Below are 16,009 nucleotides of genomic sequence, written 5' to 3'. Positions count from 1 at the left end.
GTCTGGTGAAACAAGCATCGCTAGGAAAGGACCTGACAGGTGACAGTAATATAGGAAAGGAGACAAGGAAAAATGAAGACACTCAAGGGGATTGGGATACAACTCGTGACCATCTCTGACAGGATTCCCCAGAAGTGAGACTGCATGGCCCTTTGTTCACCCTGAGTGGCAGGAAGCCCCATAAGTCAGACTGCATGGCCCTCTGTTCACCCTGAGTGGCAGGAAGCCCCATAAGTCAGACTGCATGGCCCTCTGTTCACCCTGAGTGACAAGAAGCCCCAGAAGTCAGATTGCATGGCCCTCTGTTCACCCTGAGTGACAGGAAGCCCCAGAAGTCAGACTGCATGGCCCCCTGTTCACCCTGAGTGACAAGAAGCCCCAGAAGTGAGACTGCATGGCCCTCTGTTCACCCTGAGCGGCAGGAAGCCCCATAAGTCAGACTGCATGGCCCTCTGTTCACCCTGAGTGACAAGAAGCCCCAGAAGTCAGATTGCATGACCCTCTGTTCACCCTGAGTGACAGGAAGCCCCATAAGTCAGACTGCATGGCCCCCTGTTCACCCTGAGTGACAAGAAGCCCCAGAAGTCAGACTGCATGGTCCTCTATTCACCCTGAGTGACAGGAAGCCCCCAGAAGTCAAGACTGCATGGCCCTCTGTTCACCCTGAGTGGAGAAAAGAACAAAGGCACATAGAAGCAGAGCTCTCTATTCTACCCCACTTCGATTTGATTGGATTAACCCTCAGATTGATTAAAAACTTGGCAGCCCAATCATTGAAAATCTGGCAACCAACGACAAACAAATCTGAAACCAAAAACTCACTTTCATCCAGAGGCTTTTTCTCAGTGTTCCGACAGAATTCTGTCATGCCTTGTATGAATACCTGTATCCAATGTTCTATGGAAAAACACATGTTGGATTAGCATCCTGCCTGTGCGGTCCTTCCACATTGAAAGGAAGTTGTTCGTAATGCCCCGTTGGAATACAACTTTCTTTATTAGGATCCCTCAAGTTAGCAATTAGAATCACATATGGTACATTAAGGAGGCTTCAGAAACATGTGTTTGGTCTTAGATATTGGCTTCATCTGTAAACAACTGCTGTTCCTTACTAGAGGAGACCCATCCTGCATTACACCATCCAAACATGTTGTTTACCTGCTTCCTTCTTCGCCTTCGGTGCCATGATGAGAAAGGCTATCCCTGCCAAGACTGAGGCCAAGGTAAAGGCCCTTGAGGCCAAAAAGGCTGTTCTGAAGGGAGTCCACAGCCAGAGGAAGAAGAAGATAAGAACCTCCCCAACCTTCCGCCGCCCCAAAACCCTGCACCTCTGCAAACAACCCAAGTACACCCGGAAGAGTGCCCCTCGCAGGAATAAGTTGGACCACCATGCCATCATTAAGTTCCCTCTGACGACAGAGTCGGCAATGAAGAAGATGGAGGACAACAACACCCTCGTCTTCATCGTAGACGTCAAGGCCAACAAGCACCAGATCAAACACGCCGTCAAGAAGCTCTACAACATTGATGTGGCCAAGGTCAACACACTCATCAGGCCTGACGGTGAGAAGAAGGCATAAGTGCGTCTGGCTCCAGATTACGATGCGTTGGATGTCACCAACAAGGTTGGCATAATCTAAATGGCTGCTGGGGAGATGTACAGAGGAATAAATGTTTATCTTTTTTTTATTATGTTGCTGCATCTCTTCCTGCATTACACCATCTACACATGTTGTCTTCCTGCATGTCTTCCTGCATGTCTTCCTGCATTACACCATCTACACATGTTGTCTTCCTGCATGTCTTCCTGCATGTCTTCCTGCATTACACCATCTACACATGTTGTCTTCCTGCATTACACCATCTACACATGTTGTCTTCCTGCATGTCTTCCTGCATTACACCATCTACACATGTTGTCTTCCTGCATGTCTTCCTGCATTACACCATCTACACATGTTGTCTTCCTGCATGTCTTCCTGCATTACACCATCTACACATGTTGTCTTCCTGCATGTCTTCCTGCATTACACCATCTACACATGTTGTCTTCCTGCATGTCTTCCTGCATTACACCATCTACACATGTTGTCTTCCTGCATGTCTTCCTGCATTACACCATCTACACATGTTGTCTTCCTGCATGTCTTCCTGCATGTCTTCCTGCATTACACCATCTACACATGTTGTCTTCCTGCATTACACCATCTACACATGTTGTCTTCCTTCATGTCTTCCTACATGTCTTCCTACATGTTGTCCTGCATGGGCTCTCCCTGAAGAAATGTCACAAATTAGGGATAATCAGATCCTGTGTTAGTGTGGTTTGATCTTCATTTCACCTCAATTAAAGAGTCATTTTGGGTCTTTGGTGCTGATAAGAGAATGAGAAAACACTGAGTTGTCTCATTTCCCTGTCTCTCTCTCTCTCTCTCTCTCTCTCTCTGTGTGTGTGTGTGCGTGATTGTGCGCGTGTGTGTGCTGCAGCTCTGTACCAAAACATGGCTATTTACTAACATAACTAACACACCCATTGTAACTGCTGTTGTTAATACAGTAAAGGTCCCATTATGTTTTGGACACTTTTGTGTGTGTGTGTGTGTGTGTGTGTGTGTGTGTGTGTGTGTGTGTGTGTGTGTGTGTGTGTGTGTGTGTGTGTGTGTGTGTGTGTGTGTGTGTGTGTGTGTGTGTGTGTGTGTGTGTGTGTGTGTGTGTGTGTGTGTGTGTGTGTGTGTGTGTGTGTGTGTGAGGCTAACCCTGGATCAGAGGATGATTACAATAGACACATCCAGCTGAGGCTGCATGGAGAATACAAGAGCTCTGATGTTCTTTACCACAGATTGAAATTAAACCTTCAGATTTAATGTTCTAAATATGTACCTGCAACTACACAGACAGCCCAATTCTAATATCTTTTGGACTAATTGGTATTTTGACCAATTAGATCAGCCCTGAAAAAGATCCAATATGAAAATATCTGATGTGATTGGTCAAGAGACCAATTAGTGGGAAAAAGATCAGAGTAGACGTAGCCCTTGTTAGAAGCTATGACCTATCATTATTGTCCTTTACACCATTGATGATGAAGGACATCATGTAATTGTTTCTTTGTCATCATTGGCGATCATTTTTCATGCTTAGCCACTCATACAATTACCAGTTGACGTGTAGTTGACATGTAGATTATAACATGTAGATGTCATGTTCTTTGACCCCTAAAGTAGGACTAAGGAGAAGTGATCGTTTTTCGACCTGTCTGTTTTTGTTTTCTCATATGTCTTTCAGTCTGATTGACACTGTTGTCCTTTATGTTTAGTGTCTGACACATTTCCCCTGAGGCATCATACCAATCACATCAGAGGAGCATGACAGAAGACTGAAAAGGTTAAAGGTCATATCAGTAGTTCAGGATCAAAAGGTGATAGTGATAATATCATAGCATTTAAAAGACCATATTTTTTACAGAAATTAATTTACCTGGGGTCCTCCCACCATACACACACGCACGGACACATGCACGTGCACACACACACACACACACACACACACACACACACACACACACACACACACACACACACACACACACACACACACACACACACACACACACACACACACACACACACACACACACACACACACACACACACACACACACACACACACACCATGTTTATCCACACGCAATACTAATGAGGAACAGAAGAGACTCACTCACTCAAGATTAAATGAATATATGTAGGTACCGGTAGAGTGAACTTTGACAAAGTAATCTCAGGCACCAGAATGGATGAAATCAGTTCTCTTTTTCAATACTGCCACATATCAGACATAGAGCACCCCCCCCCCCATGGTTATCAAAACGTCACGCCAGGGTAAGCCTACACAAAACAAAGCCCTTATTTTAAGTGTTTCTAAAATCCCCTATGGGAAAAATGGTGGAGAAACTAATTCTCACCACTTCCCTGTTTGACCGCTAGGTTTTATGGGTATTATGACTCATACATACTGTGCTACTCTATTGTCTTTCTGAAGTGTAAAGTATCTCTACTATTATTAGTCTACTAAATATTTTTATATTCAATCGCCTTAGTAATGCAACTACCAAAGGCTTCATTCAATGTTAATATACGCCATCCATCAAACCCACGGCAAATGAAATACCTTTGGACCATCAACGGGAGAAACAGCGCCCTCTTTCAAGGTTCAATCATACAAGTCAAACCACATGATCCAGGAAGAAAGCACAACAGAACATAAGTCCGTGGCTTTGACTTGAAAGAACACATTTTGATTGTGTGTGTGTGTGTGTGTGTGTGTGTGTGTGTGTGTGTGTGTGTGTGTGTGTGTGTGTGTGTGTGTGTGTGTGTGTGTGTGTGTGTGTGTGTGTGTGTGTGTGTGTGTGTGTGTGTGTGTGTGTGTGTGTGTGTGTGTGTGTGTGTGTGTACATTACTGCACTCCAAATGGTTGTCTACTGTATATAGGTCGTCAACACACACACACACACACACACACACACACACACACACACACACACACACACACACACACACACACACACACACACACACACACACACACACACACACACACACACACACACACACACACACACACACACACACACACACACACAGTCAAAGCCTGGCCTAATTGCCCAACATCAGCGCTCAAACCTCACTAATGTTCTTGTGGCTAAATGGAAGCAAGTCCCCGCATAATATACCAACATGCATGATTTTGGAATGAGATATTCAATGAGCAGGTGTCCACATATGTTTTGGTCATATCAATGTCTTTCTACAGTGGAGTTTTTCATAATAACTATGCTCTATGTCTGATGACATGCACATACAAGCTGAACCCATTATATGAAACATTCTCATATCAGATCAGATCTCATATTTCATATTTACCACATCTTAGATTCCCAGGGAACACATTGTTATTGTGATCGCTGGAAGAAAAAAAAGACGTGTTATAATTCCCTAGTTACTCTTTGATGTATAATATTCCTCAGCTACATTGTTCAGCCGAGTTCCTTAACAATCAGATCAAAGGCAGACGACAGACAGACTTACAGCATAACCGATCCCACTCAGCACGCACGCACGCACGCACGCACGCACGCACGCACGCACGCACGCACGCACGCACACACACACACACACACACACACACACACACACACACACACACACACACACACACACACACACACACACACACACACACACACACACACACACACACACACACACACACACACACACACACACAGAGACACACACACACACACACCCAGATGGCTCCTTGTCGCTCCTCTTCCCCCCCGCCTCCCCATTAAATATTAAGCCTTTTTACTGCAAACACAAGCAGGAGTAGAAAACACAACTGTCACAAAAAAATGTATACTTTAAATGTCTACATTTGACCTTTCAACCCAAGAGCATGGACATGCAGTAGGCTACACAAGCACACACTACAACATGTGTGTGACTAGGATAGGAAGAGATCCATGACCTCTATGTGATCTGACACAACAAGTTGCTAGTATTCCTGTTTCCATTGTACTTAGCACTCCCACTGTATACCCTTTAATTACATTTTTAAACATTTGTTTCTGAACAGCTTTATCCAATTAAGGTCAAACAAGCTATTTGTTCAAGAGACCTGGCTTATTGTTAATCTACACTAATTACCGACCACATAATGAACAAGGGTAATGGTTGCAATACTGAGGTCCTAGATCTTGACCTCTGACCTCTATGTATTCTCGCCCTGTCCTGCTGGTCCTATTTCATTAAGGTCAACACAGCCAAGTGAAAACCAGAAATAATTTGTTTGTTGAAATGTACCCTATTAGGGCTCTGGGGGGGTCATGACATTTTGTCTGTGACTGTCATGTAAATAACTGTCAGTCTCACTTTAATTGACTGTTAATTACAGGTTCCCACAATTGTTTACACACGTTTGCTGAATCTTTGGCCCATTTTCCCAAAACTCTAAACACAAAACGCAAAACTCTACAAATCTCTAGCAAAAGCAAACACTGCATTCAAAACTGTTTTCTCTTTTCAAGATGTTTTTTTTTTTTCATCAAAAAACTCTAAACACAAATAGACAAAAACACCTTACAAAATGTAAGAAAGACATTAGGCTGCATCCTGCCTCCTATTTCAGTCTGGCCACAGCACCTCATCTACATCACAAGCCATGTTCTCCCTGGCTAAACAGCACCTCATCTACATCACAAGCCATGTTCTCCCTGGCTAAACAGCACCTCATCTACATCACAATCCATGTTCTCCCTGGCCACAGCACCTCATCTACATCACAAGCCATGTTCTCCCTGACTAAACAGCACCTCATCTACATCACAAGCCATGTTCTCCCTGGCTCAAAAGCACCTCATCTACATCACAAGCCATGTTCTCCCTGGCTCAACAGCACCTCATCTACATCACAAGCCATGTTCTCCCTGGCTAAACAGCACCTCATCTACATCACAAGCCATGTTCTCCCTGGCTCAACAGCACCTCATCTACATCACAAGCCATGTTCTCCCTGGCCACAGCACCTCATCTACATCACAAGCCATGTTCTCCCTGGCTAAACAGCACCTCATCTACATCACAAGCCATGTTCTCGCTGGCCACAGCACCTCATCTACATCACAAGCCATGTTCTCGCTGGCCACAGCACCTCATCTACATCACAAGCCATGTTCTCGCTGGCCACAGCACCTCATCTACATCACAAGCCATGTTCTCCCTGGCCACAGCACCTCATCTACATCACAAGCCATGTTCTCCCTGGCCACAGCACCTCATCTACATCACAAGCCATGTTCTCGCTGGCCACAGCACCTCATCTACATCACAAGCCATGTTCTCCCTGGCTAAACAGCACCTCATCTACATCACAAGCCATGTTCTCCCTGGCCACAGCACCTCATCTACATCACAAGCCATGTTCTCCCTGGCTAAACAGCACCTCATCTACATCACAAGCCATGTTCTCCCTGGCCACAGCACCTCATCTACATCACAAGCCATGTTCTCCCTGGCCACAGCACCTCATCTACATCACAAGTCATATTCTCCCTGGCCACAGCACCTCATCTACATCACAAGTAATATTCTCCCTGGCTAAACAGCACCTAATCTACATCACAATCCATGTTCTCCCTGGCTAAACAGTACCTCATCTACATCACAAGCCATGTTCTCCCTGGCCACAGCACCTCATCTACATCACCTGCCATGTTCTCCCTGGCTAAACAGCACCTCATCTACATCACAAGCCATGTTCTCCCTGGCTAAACAGCACCTCATCTACATCACAAGCCATGTTCTCCCTGGCCACAGCACCTCATCTACATCACAAGCCATGTTCTCGCTGGCCACAGCACCTCATCTACATCACCTGCCATGTTCTCCCTGGCTAAACAGCACCTCATCTACATCACCTGCCATGTTCTCCCTGGCTAAACAGCACCTCATCTACATCACAAGCCATGTTCTCCCTGGCTAAACAGCACCTCATCTACATCACAAGCCATGTTCTCCCTGGCCACAGCACCTCATCTACATCACAAGCCATGTTCTCGCTGGCTACAGCACCTCATCTACATCACAAGCCATGTTCTCCCTGGCTAAACAGCACCTCATCTACATCACAAGCCATGTTCTCCCTGGCCACAGCACCTCATCTACATCACCTGCCATGTTCTCCCTGGCTAAACAGCACCTCATCTACATCACAAGCCATGTTCTCCCTGGCCACAGCACCTCATCTACATCACCTGCCATGTTCTCCCTGGCTCAACAGCACCTCATCTACATCACAAGCCATGTTCTCCCTGGCTAAACAGCAGGAAAATCATCTTCTGGAGTGACGGATCCAGCCGCCGAAAGCCCCCACATCAACGTCACCACATCCATCCTCCATTGCCTGGAGAAGAGGCATGTGTGCGACGGGATGGCGGTCATACCCTTCCATCGCCATGCCGAAAAAAACTTGTCAATTGGGTTTAGGAATGGGGAATATGGTGGGAGGTATAGAACAATACATTGTGGGTGATCGATGAACCAGTTGCGGACCAGAGCAGCCCGGTAGAAACTCACGTTATCCCTGATGACAACATACCTGGTCTGCTCTGGTCCACCCCTGTGCTCGGCTGGAATGAGGATGCCATGTAGTGTGTCCAGGATTACGATGAGAAGGGCGGTGTTGTAGCGACCAAGGTTGGCATGGTGATGGAGGATGCCTTGCTGGCTGGTGATATTCCCTCCTCGCTGTCCAGGGACATTCACAATGGCATGGTGGCCAGTAATGACCTGTCCCCGTCTTTTGGCTTGGTTGAAGGCAGCCTCAACAATGTTAATATAAACATGCTGAATTGCAGCGGCATCCAGCTCCATGACTCTCTGAAACAGACATCTGACATAAAACTAGAATACACTGGATTACAGTACTGTCATTTTTATTTATTTAACTAGGCAAGTCAGTTAAGAACAAATTCTTACTTTCAATGACAGCCTTGGAACAGTGGATTAACTGCCTTGTTCACGGGCAGAACAAAATATATATTTTTTATCTTGTCAGCTCGGGGATTCGATTTTGCAACCTTTCCGTTAGTAGACCAATGCTCTACGCACTAGGCTACCTGCCACCCCAATATGTCTATACAGTGCTTATATTCACTGTATAGTACTTACTTACACATATTCATAGAGCTGTTTCTTTAATTCATAGAGCTGTTCTTTTCGCTCAAATGACAACCTGTAGACCTGTTTCATCCGCATTCGGTTGTGCTGTAATACACGGTCCAGTGTAGACAAGCCCACCTGGTGAATGTTATTGAATATTGTGTTGTCTGCAATTATGTGGTTCTGGATTTCTCCTAGTCTAATGGTTTTGTTTGCCACCACCATGTTCACAATAGCGGCCTCCTGTTCTGGTGTGAACGGTGTCATCCACCATGGCCTTGGCCGTCTCTCAGTTCTGGTGTGAACGGTGTCATCCACCATGGCCTGGCGGTCTCCTGTTCTGGTGTGAACGGTGTCATCCACCATGGCCTTGGCCGTCTCTCAGTTCTGGTGTGAACGGTGTCATCCACCATGGCCTGGCTGTCTCTCAGTTCTGGTGTGAACGGTGTCATCCACCATGGCCTTGGCCGTCTCTCAGTTCTGCAGAAGATCCACAAATATGATATGATGGATTACAGTAAACTAAAATAATATAATTTCTTTCCATATGAAATGACATTACTGTAACATTGGCCAACAATCACTGAGTAACATAGGCCTACTGATATGTCAGACTGCAGTATACTACAGTATACATACATAAAGAGCATAGTGTAGATGGTAGGTAACTTACCGGCTGTCATTTCTGAATGTACGGATGATAGATGCAACCTTGTAGCGGCTCAGGTTGAGCTGAACTCTCTGCCCAGCCTCCCTCATACTCAACCCATGGTTGAGCACATGGACAACCAATGTGGCACTGATCTCATCTGAGACAACTGTCCTTCCTCATCCTCTCACTCCTTCGCCTCTAGCTCTTGCTTCACCATTGACTTCCATTTTCCTCCAAAACAGGAGAGCTCATCTGTGGCCTTTTATAAGGCAAAAGCTCTGATTTCTCAGTGAACAATTCAGCAACTAGTGTTTACACCTGTGAGTAGTGGGTGTTTCTAATTGGTGTATAGAGCTTGGCATTGGGATTGGCGGTGCTTTCCAAAGGGACTAAAGAGATTTTAATTTTGAAAGTTGTGCCTAAAGTAGAGAACTGTGTGTAGTGTTTTGAAAAAAGTGTAAAGCAGGAATTGTGATTGCAATTTTGCAGACAGGATTTAGTACATGAGTTTTAGGTTTCGGTGATTATGTTTCAAGTTCCAATTTGAGTGTGTAAATAATTGGGAATAACTGTAATATGAACACGTTTAGCATCCCCGGCCTTCCACGCACAGCCTACAAGCCACTGATACGGACCTGTGGAATAACCTCCATGTAATATAGCCTACAAGCCACTGATACGGGCCTGTGGAATAACCTCCATGTAATATAGCCTACAAGCCACTGATACGGGCCTGTGGAATAACTTCCATGTAATATAGCCTACAAGACACTGATACGGACCTGTGTAATAACCTCCATGTAATATAGCCTACAAGCCACTGATACGGGCCTGTGGAATAACCACCATGTAATATAGCCTACAAGCCACTGATACGGACCTGTGGAATAACCTCTATGTAATATAGCCTACAAGCCACTGATACGGACCTGTGGAATAACCTCCATGTAATATAGCTTACACAATCACAATTTATCCGTGATTTATTTTAGGCAGATCTAAAGAAAGATTGTGATATGAAGACAATGTAGCCTAATTCAGAACATAGCATATTCTGAGTCGTCCTTATGTTAGGCCCTGATCAGGCTATGGCATATGACGGTGGGCTACAATAGATAATTTAGCAGACAAGATATGCTTATAATTCTATATTAGATATTACATTATTTTATAGTAAGAACAATACAATTGAACACAGCTGAATAAAATAGAATGTATATTTAATATAATATATATTGTTATTCTGTGTTGAGGGGTTAAGAAAGAAACAGGTCCTCCTATATGCTTCATTTAGAGTTATTTATTTAACTTTAGTTGTGAGACAAATGTTGGGCTATATGTTAATATTTCTAATACGTTCTAAGGCTGCATGATACAACTAACGATGATTTGAAAAAAGTTGCATGAAAGGCATGAGTTCTGCTTTGTTTCTTGCGCAGTCTGTACACACTTCATCAGTCTCTCATTCACAATATGACAAGCACTTGATAATATCCTCACACATTAGACTATTCTCAGTTTAATCTGGTCTTTATATATAGCCTACTAAATAATACGAATGGCCCACACAAAAAAAACATGTCATCCATAGCTTGCACTCCAATAGTTTATGGAGGTTACGTGCAGTTACGTTTTTAATATGCCTGGTAGGCTACACTGGTTTTAAAGCAGATTAATGTGCTTGATTTTAAGAATTTTGCAATAAATATAACAGCACGAGAACACTGGGATCCTCTTTTAACATCAGGGCTCAGTTTTGAGAAGCCCAGTTACCGTGACTCAACTATCACGTGAAATTTGACTGCGGTCATGACTTGTGACTGTCGGTTTGGCGGTAATATGGTCACTGTAACATCCTCTATACCTTTTACATGAATGCAATTATTTACACTATCATATATTTAATTTACATGTAGTGCACAGGAGGCTGCTGAGAGGAGGATGGCTCTTAATAATAGCTGGAACGGCGCTAATGGAATGGCATCAAACACATGGAAACCATATGCTTGATGCATTTGATACCATTCCACCCATTCTGCTTCAGCCATTACCACAAGACAGTCCTCCCCAATTAAGGTGCCACCAACCTCCTGTGATGTATTGGGTCTTATATGCAATATACTCCTAGTAAAGGTAGTGGGATTGTCATTAAGTTTCCCCCTCATGCTCTGTCTTAAACTGGCGTACTTACTTACTGACTTAACCCTGGTCAAGGCAGCAGAGAAACCACATAATAAAAACTCATTCTGAACTTGTGAGTAGAAGATTCTTCTCCCACCTACCAAGTCACAAAGGGATTATTTTTCCCAAGGACACACAAACACAGAGCTTTGATTTTCTATTTTGCTTCATACTTTTTCAGAGCAGTGGTGAACAGTACAGGGTGGATTAGGTGAACACTTTAATAAGGGAACCATAGGTGAAATTGTTTCACTTTAAGCTGCGTTGTATCAGGTTAATCCTTGTAAAAGCGTTCCCTTCTCAGAGGAAGTGTGTTTGGTTTGAGAATTGACTTTTGTTGTGGTACTTTCATGTGAATACGCAACACAGAGCAAGATTACAGATGATATTTACTTTGTCCATATGCTCACTGTGCTGGCCAAGACCAGTACAGAGGGAGTATTGGTTTATTGAATTGAAAATCAGTCCAAATATTTATCGGAAACAACTGTAAATTAATTTCATTGGAGTGAAATCCATTGTGTTCATTTCAATTAAAGCTACAATATGTAACTTTTTAATTAAACAACCTGACCAAATTCACATAAAAATGTGACTTATAGATCTGTCATTCATGTTAAATGCAAGTCTAAGAAATGGTAGATCAGTTCTATATGAGCTATTTCTAGTTCTTAAAATGTAATTTTTTGAGTCTTTTACTTTCGGTTTTGTACTGTACCCCAGCTTCATATACAATATGTTTGGTTATTGAAAAGATATTTCACAGCGGTTTAAATGGAACAAGGATTTTCTACACTGCTTGTTTTGTCACATAAACTGAAATTAGGCGAACAATTAGAATTTTAGCAACCAGGAAATGGTGGAGCAATTCCTGTAGATTGCACCTTTAAGAGAGAGGAGTATAGTTTATGTTGTGTTAGCCCTTTGCAGCTGTGATAATCTCTCTCATAATGGTTCGGCTTTTGTACTTTGCCCTGATTACCTTGACATGTACCCATTTCTACATGAATTACTTTCACTGCTCAACTGGCTTTTGATCAAACCGATGTAAACAGCATCTCGCTTTCATCTCGTGTGCTGTAGCCATTTACATGCTAATTCCTTATCGAGTTGATTTTCAAGGCAATCAGGACAGTCAAAGCTGAGTATAAAGGCAGTGTAATCATTTTTTGATGTTTTTGTTGTTGTTGTTGTTGTCTGTGAGGTCTCAATGTTGTTGTTGTTTTTGTCTTGTTGTTGTTGTTGTCTGTGAGGTCTCACTGTTGTTGTTGTTGTCTGTGAGGTCTCAATGTTGTTGTTGTTGTCTGTGAGGTCTCAATGTTGTTGTTGTTGTCTGTGAGGTCTCAATGTTGTTGTTGTTGTTGTCTGTGAGGTCTCAATGTTGTTGTTGTTGTTGTCTGTGAGGTCTCAATGTTGTTGTTGTTGTCTGTGAGGTCTCAATGTTGTTGTTGTTGTCTGTGAGGTCTCAATGTTGTTGTTGTTGTCTGTGAGGTCTCAATGTTGTTGTTGTTTTTGTCTGTGAGGTCTCAATGTTGTTGTTGTTGTCTGTGAGGTCTCAATGTTGTTGTTGTTGTCTGTGAGGTCTCAATGAGCTTCTTCCAAATGGACAAGCAGCTGCACAAGACACAACATGGATGAGCAAAGCAAGTTAGAGAAAGGCACTAACTTGATATTGTTTCCTTCACCAACATCAAATTACCTTGCAAATGAGGGGAGAATGTTGCTATTGTCTGTAATTATTGGAAATGACAGTGTACTGCCAATGAGGAGCAAAACAAAACAAATGTTGGTATGTAAGCACTTTTCATTTGTACGTTAGGACACAGGCAACATTTTAAATCCAGCCATAGAGATTTAGTGGAAGACTTAGAGATGGAAGGATGCATTGGTGGATCAATACTCAACCAACACAAAGGGGAGGTGAAGGCCCAAGGACTATGGGGTATTAATGATCCATACATGTATTTAAATATACAATATAGCACATTTCTAGATGGCAAAAAGATATATAGCTAAATGTTATATCCAAAGGGGTTCCATTTAACCCTGGCAGTGAAATGTGTCCCAGATGTGTTCTGTTAATCCCCAAAATGATGGGTCAGTTACGTCCCGTCTCTGATTATGACTGCAACCCTCTCACAGCATGTGTAGCTGAAGTGAAGACGGGCAAACACTTGTCAAATATTTTTTTCAAACGTTATTTTCGATAAAAGGAAACCTGTTCACAGTCACCTCCAAAGTTTTATTTCTCAAAGCAGTTTCTAAAGTCAGCATTTTTGACATTTTTTGTTCCATTTAAGTCCATCAGAAACCCAGCAGGTATTCCTGACCTACTCATTCTTAAATATAGCTTTTCTTTTCATGTCATGATGTGCCATTTCGTAATGGAAATATATATATTATATATATATATATACACACACACACACACATCCTCCTCTTATTGGCTCAACTTTATTAAATTTCAACTTCTTATGTAATATAAAATTCATGTTGTACAGCTAAATATTTGATAGGAGTGCAGGAAGTGACAAAGACTTGGAAAATAGGCTCTGTATAATTTAATTAAACCACGCTGCCAAATTGAATTAGGTTATGGTCATTTCTGCACTTTGCCCACTTCTTTTGCAATGTGAAAATCTCACCCATACTGTGTTGTAGATACAGGTGTCTATAAATAGTTCTAACATAGACCTAATTTTATCCGCAGCGTCCTGTAGACCCTACCCTCAAGGCTAATGCCTCTCTAGATGTCATGATTCACTGGCTGCTCTTTGGATGGAGTGTCAGTTTTGTCTTGAGTAGCTGAATATGGAGTAAAATGTAGAAAGCTGTTGAGAGATCTGGGCCCAAATCCACAAAACATCTCAGAGTGCCGAGAACAGAGATATTTTACTCTTACGGGTAAAAATAAAAGCCTATTTAGCCATAAAAGTCCCACCTAGTCGACAGATATTTAGGAGACTTCATGAGCTGTGAGTTACCAGCAGGGCCTGTATCCACAAAGCAACTCATAGGTCATAGGAATCCTTAAAATCTGTTTTAAGACAACAAAAAACTCCCAGCTCAGAACAGATTTTAGGAGGATGTTAAGACACTGCCCAGACAAACTCTGAGCCAGGAGTAAAATGAACTCATAAAAGTTTATTTAGCTGGTAATCAAGACAGTTTGAGGTACCACAAAGGAATGATGGAGATGATGATGCTCATTCAAAGTGTTGCAAATTATGGGAAATAGCCAATCGCAATGAGGCATCGCCAGATGTGAACTCAAAAGCATCAGACAACCACAGTAAATGTGACTGTATATCAAATGTTGCAATGGTTAAACTTTTGATATCATTTTCACCTTAAACCTCAACTACATCTCGCAATGAATAATGTGGATATTGAGCAAGTTGAGGTGACTAAACAGCTTGGTGTAACTCTGGATTGTAAATTGTCATGGTCAAAACATATTGATACAACAGCAGCTAAGATGGGGAGAAGTCTGTCCATAATAAAGCACTACTCACTAATCAACAAGGCAGGTCCTACTGGCCCTAGTTTTATCACACCTGGACTGCTGTTCAGTAGTGTGGTCAGGTGCCGGACAGAGGGACTTGGGAAAATTGCAGTTGGCTTAGAACAGGGCAACATGGCTGGCCCTTAAAAGTACATGGAGAGCTAATGTTAATGACATGCATGCCAATCTCTCCTGGCTCAAAGTGGAAGAGAGATTGACTTCATTGTTACTTGTTTTTGTAAGAAGTGTTGACAAGCTGAATGTACTGAGCTGTCTGTTTAAACTACTAGCACACAGCTCTGAAAAGACCACTTGTGGCATGTCTTGTGGGTATGCATGGGTCCTCTTCAGAGTCCCCAAGTCCAGAACAGACTATTGGAGGCGCACAGTACTACAGTACATAGAGCCATGACTACATGGAACTCTATTCTCTACATGGAACTCTATGGGTTAATTTTGGCCCATTCCTCCTGACATAGCTGGTGTAACGGAGTCAGGTCTGTAAGGCCTCCTTGTTGGCACACGTTTTTTCAAAGCAGCTCAGAAAGGAAGAAGCCACTGCTCCAAAACCGCCATTAAAAAGCCAACTACGGTTTGCAACTGCACATGGGGATATAGATTGTACTTTTTGATCTGATGAAACAAAAATATAAATGTTTGGCCATAATGACCATCGTTATGTTTGGAGGAAAAAGGGGGAGGCTTGCAAGCCAAATTACACCATCCCAACCGTGAAGCGTGGGGTGGCAGCATTATGTTGTGGGGGTGCTTTGCTGCAGGAGAGACTGGCGCACTTCACAAAATAGATGGCATCATTAGGCAAGAAAATCATGTGGATATATTGAAGCAACATCTCAAGACATCAGTCAGGAAGTTAAAGCTTGGTAGCAAATGGGTCTTCCAAATGGACAATGACCTCAAGCATACCTCCAAAGTTGTAGCAAAATGGCTTAAG

At 42.9% G+C, this 16,009-nt stretch overlaps 1 pseudogene; it reads left to right on the top strand.

Annotated features, from left to right (window-relative positions):
• The first annotated feature begins 1,183 nt into the window (after positions 1–1,183).
• LOC124012272 lies at positions 1,184–1,639 on the top strand (annotated as a pseudogene).
• Positions 1,640–16,009: the final 14,370 nt, after the last annotated feature.

This window comes from Oncorhynchus gorbuscha, linkage group LG24, assembly GCF_021184085.1.
Source record: "Oncorhynchus gorbuscha isolate QuinsamMale2020 ecotype Even-year linkage group LG24, OgorEven_v1.0, whole genome shotgun sequence".
NCBI lineage: Eukaryota > Metazoa > Chordata > Actinopteri > Salmoniformes > Salmonidae > Oncorhynchus > Oncorhynchus gorbuscha.
Note: the sequence above shows the minus strand (reverse complement) of the source record. Positions and strands in the feature narration are given on the sequence as shown.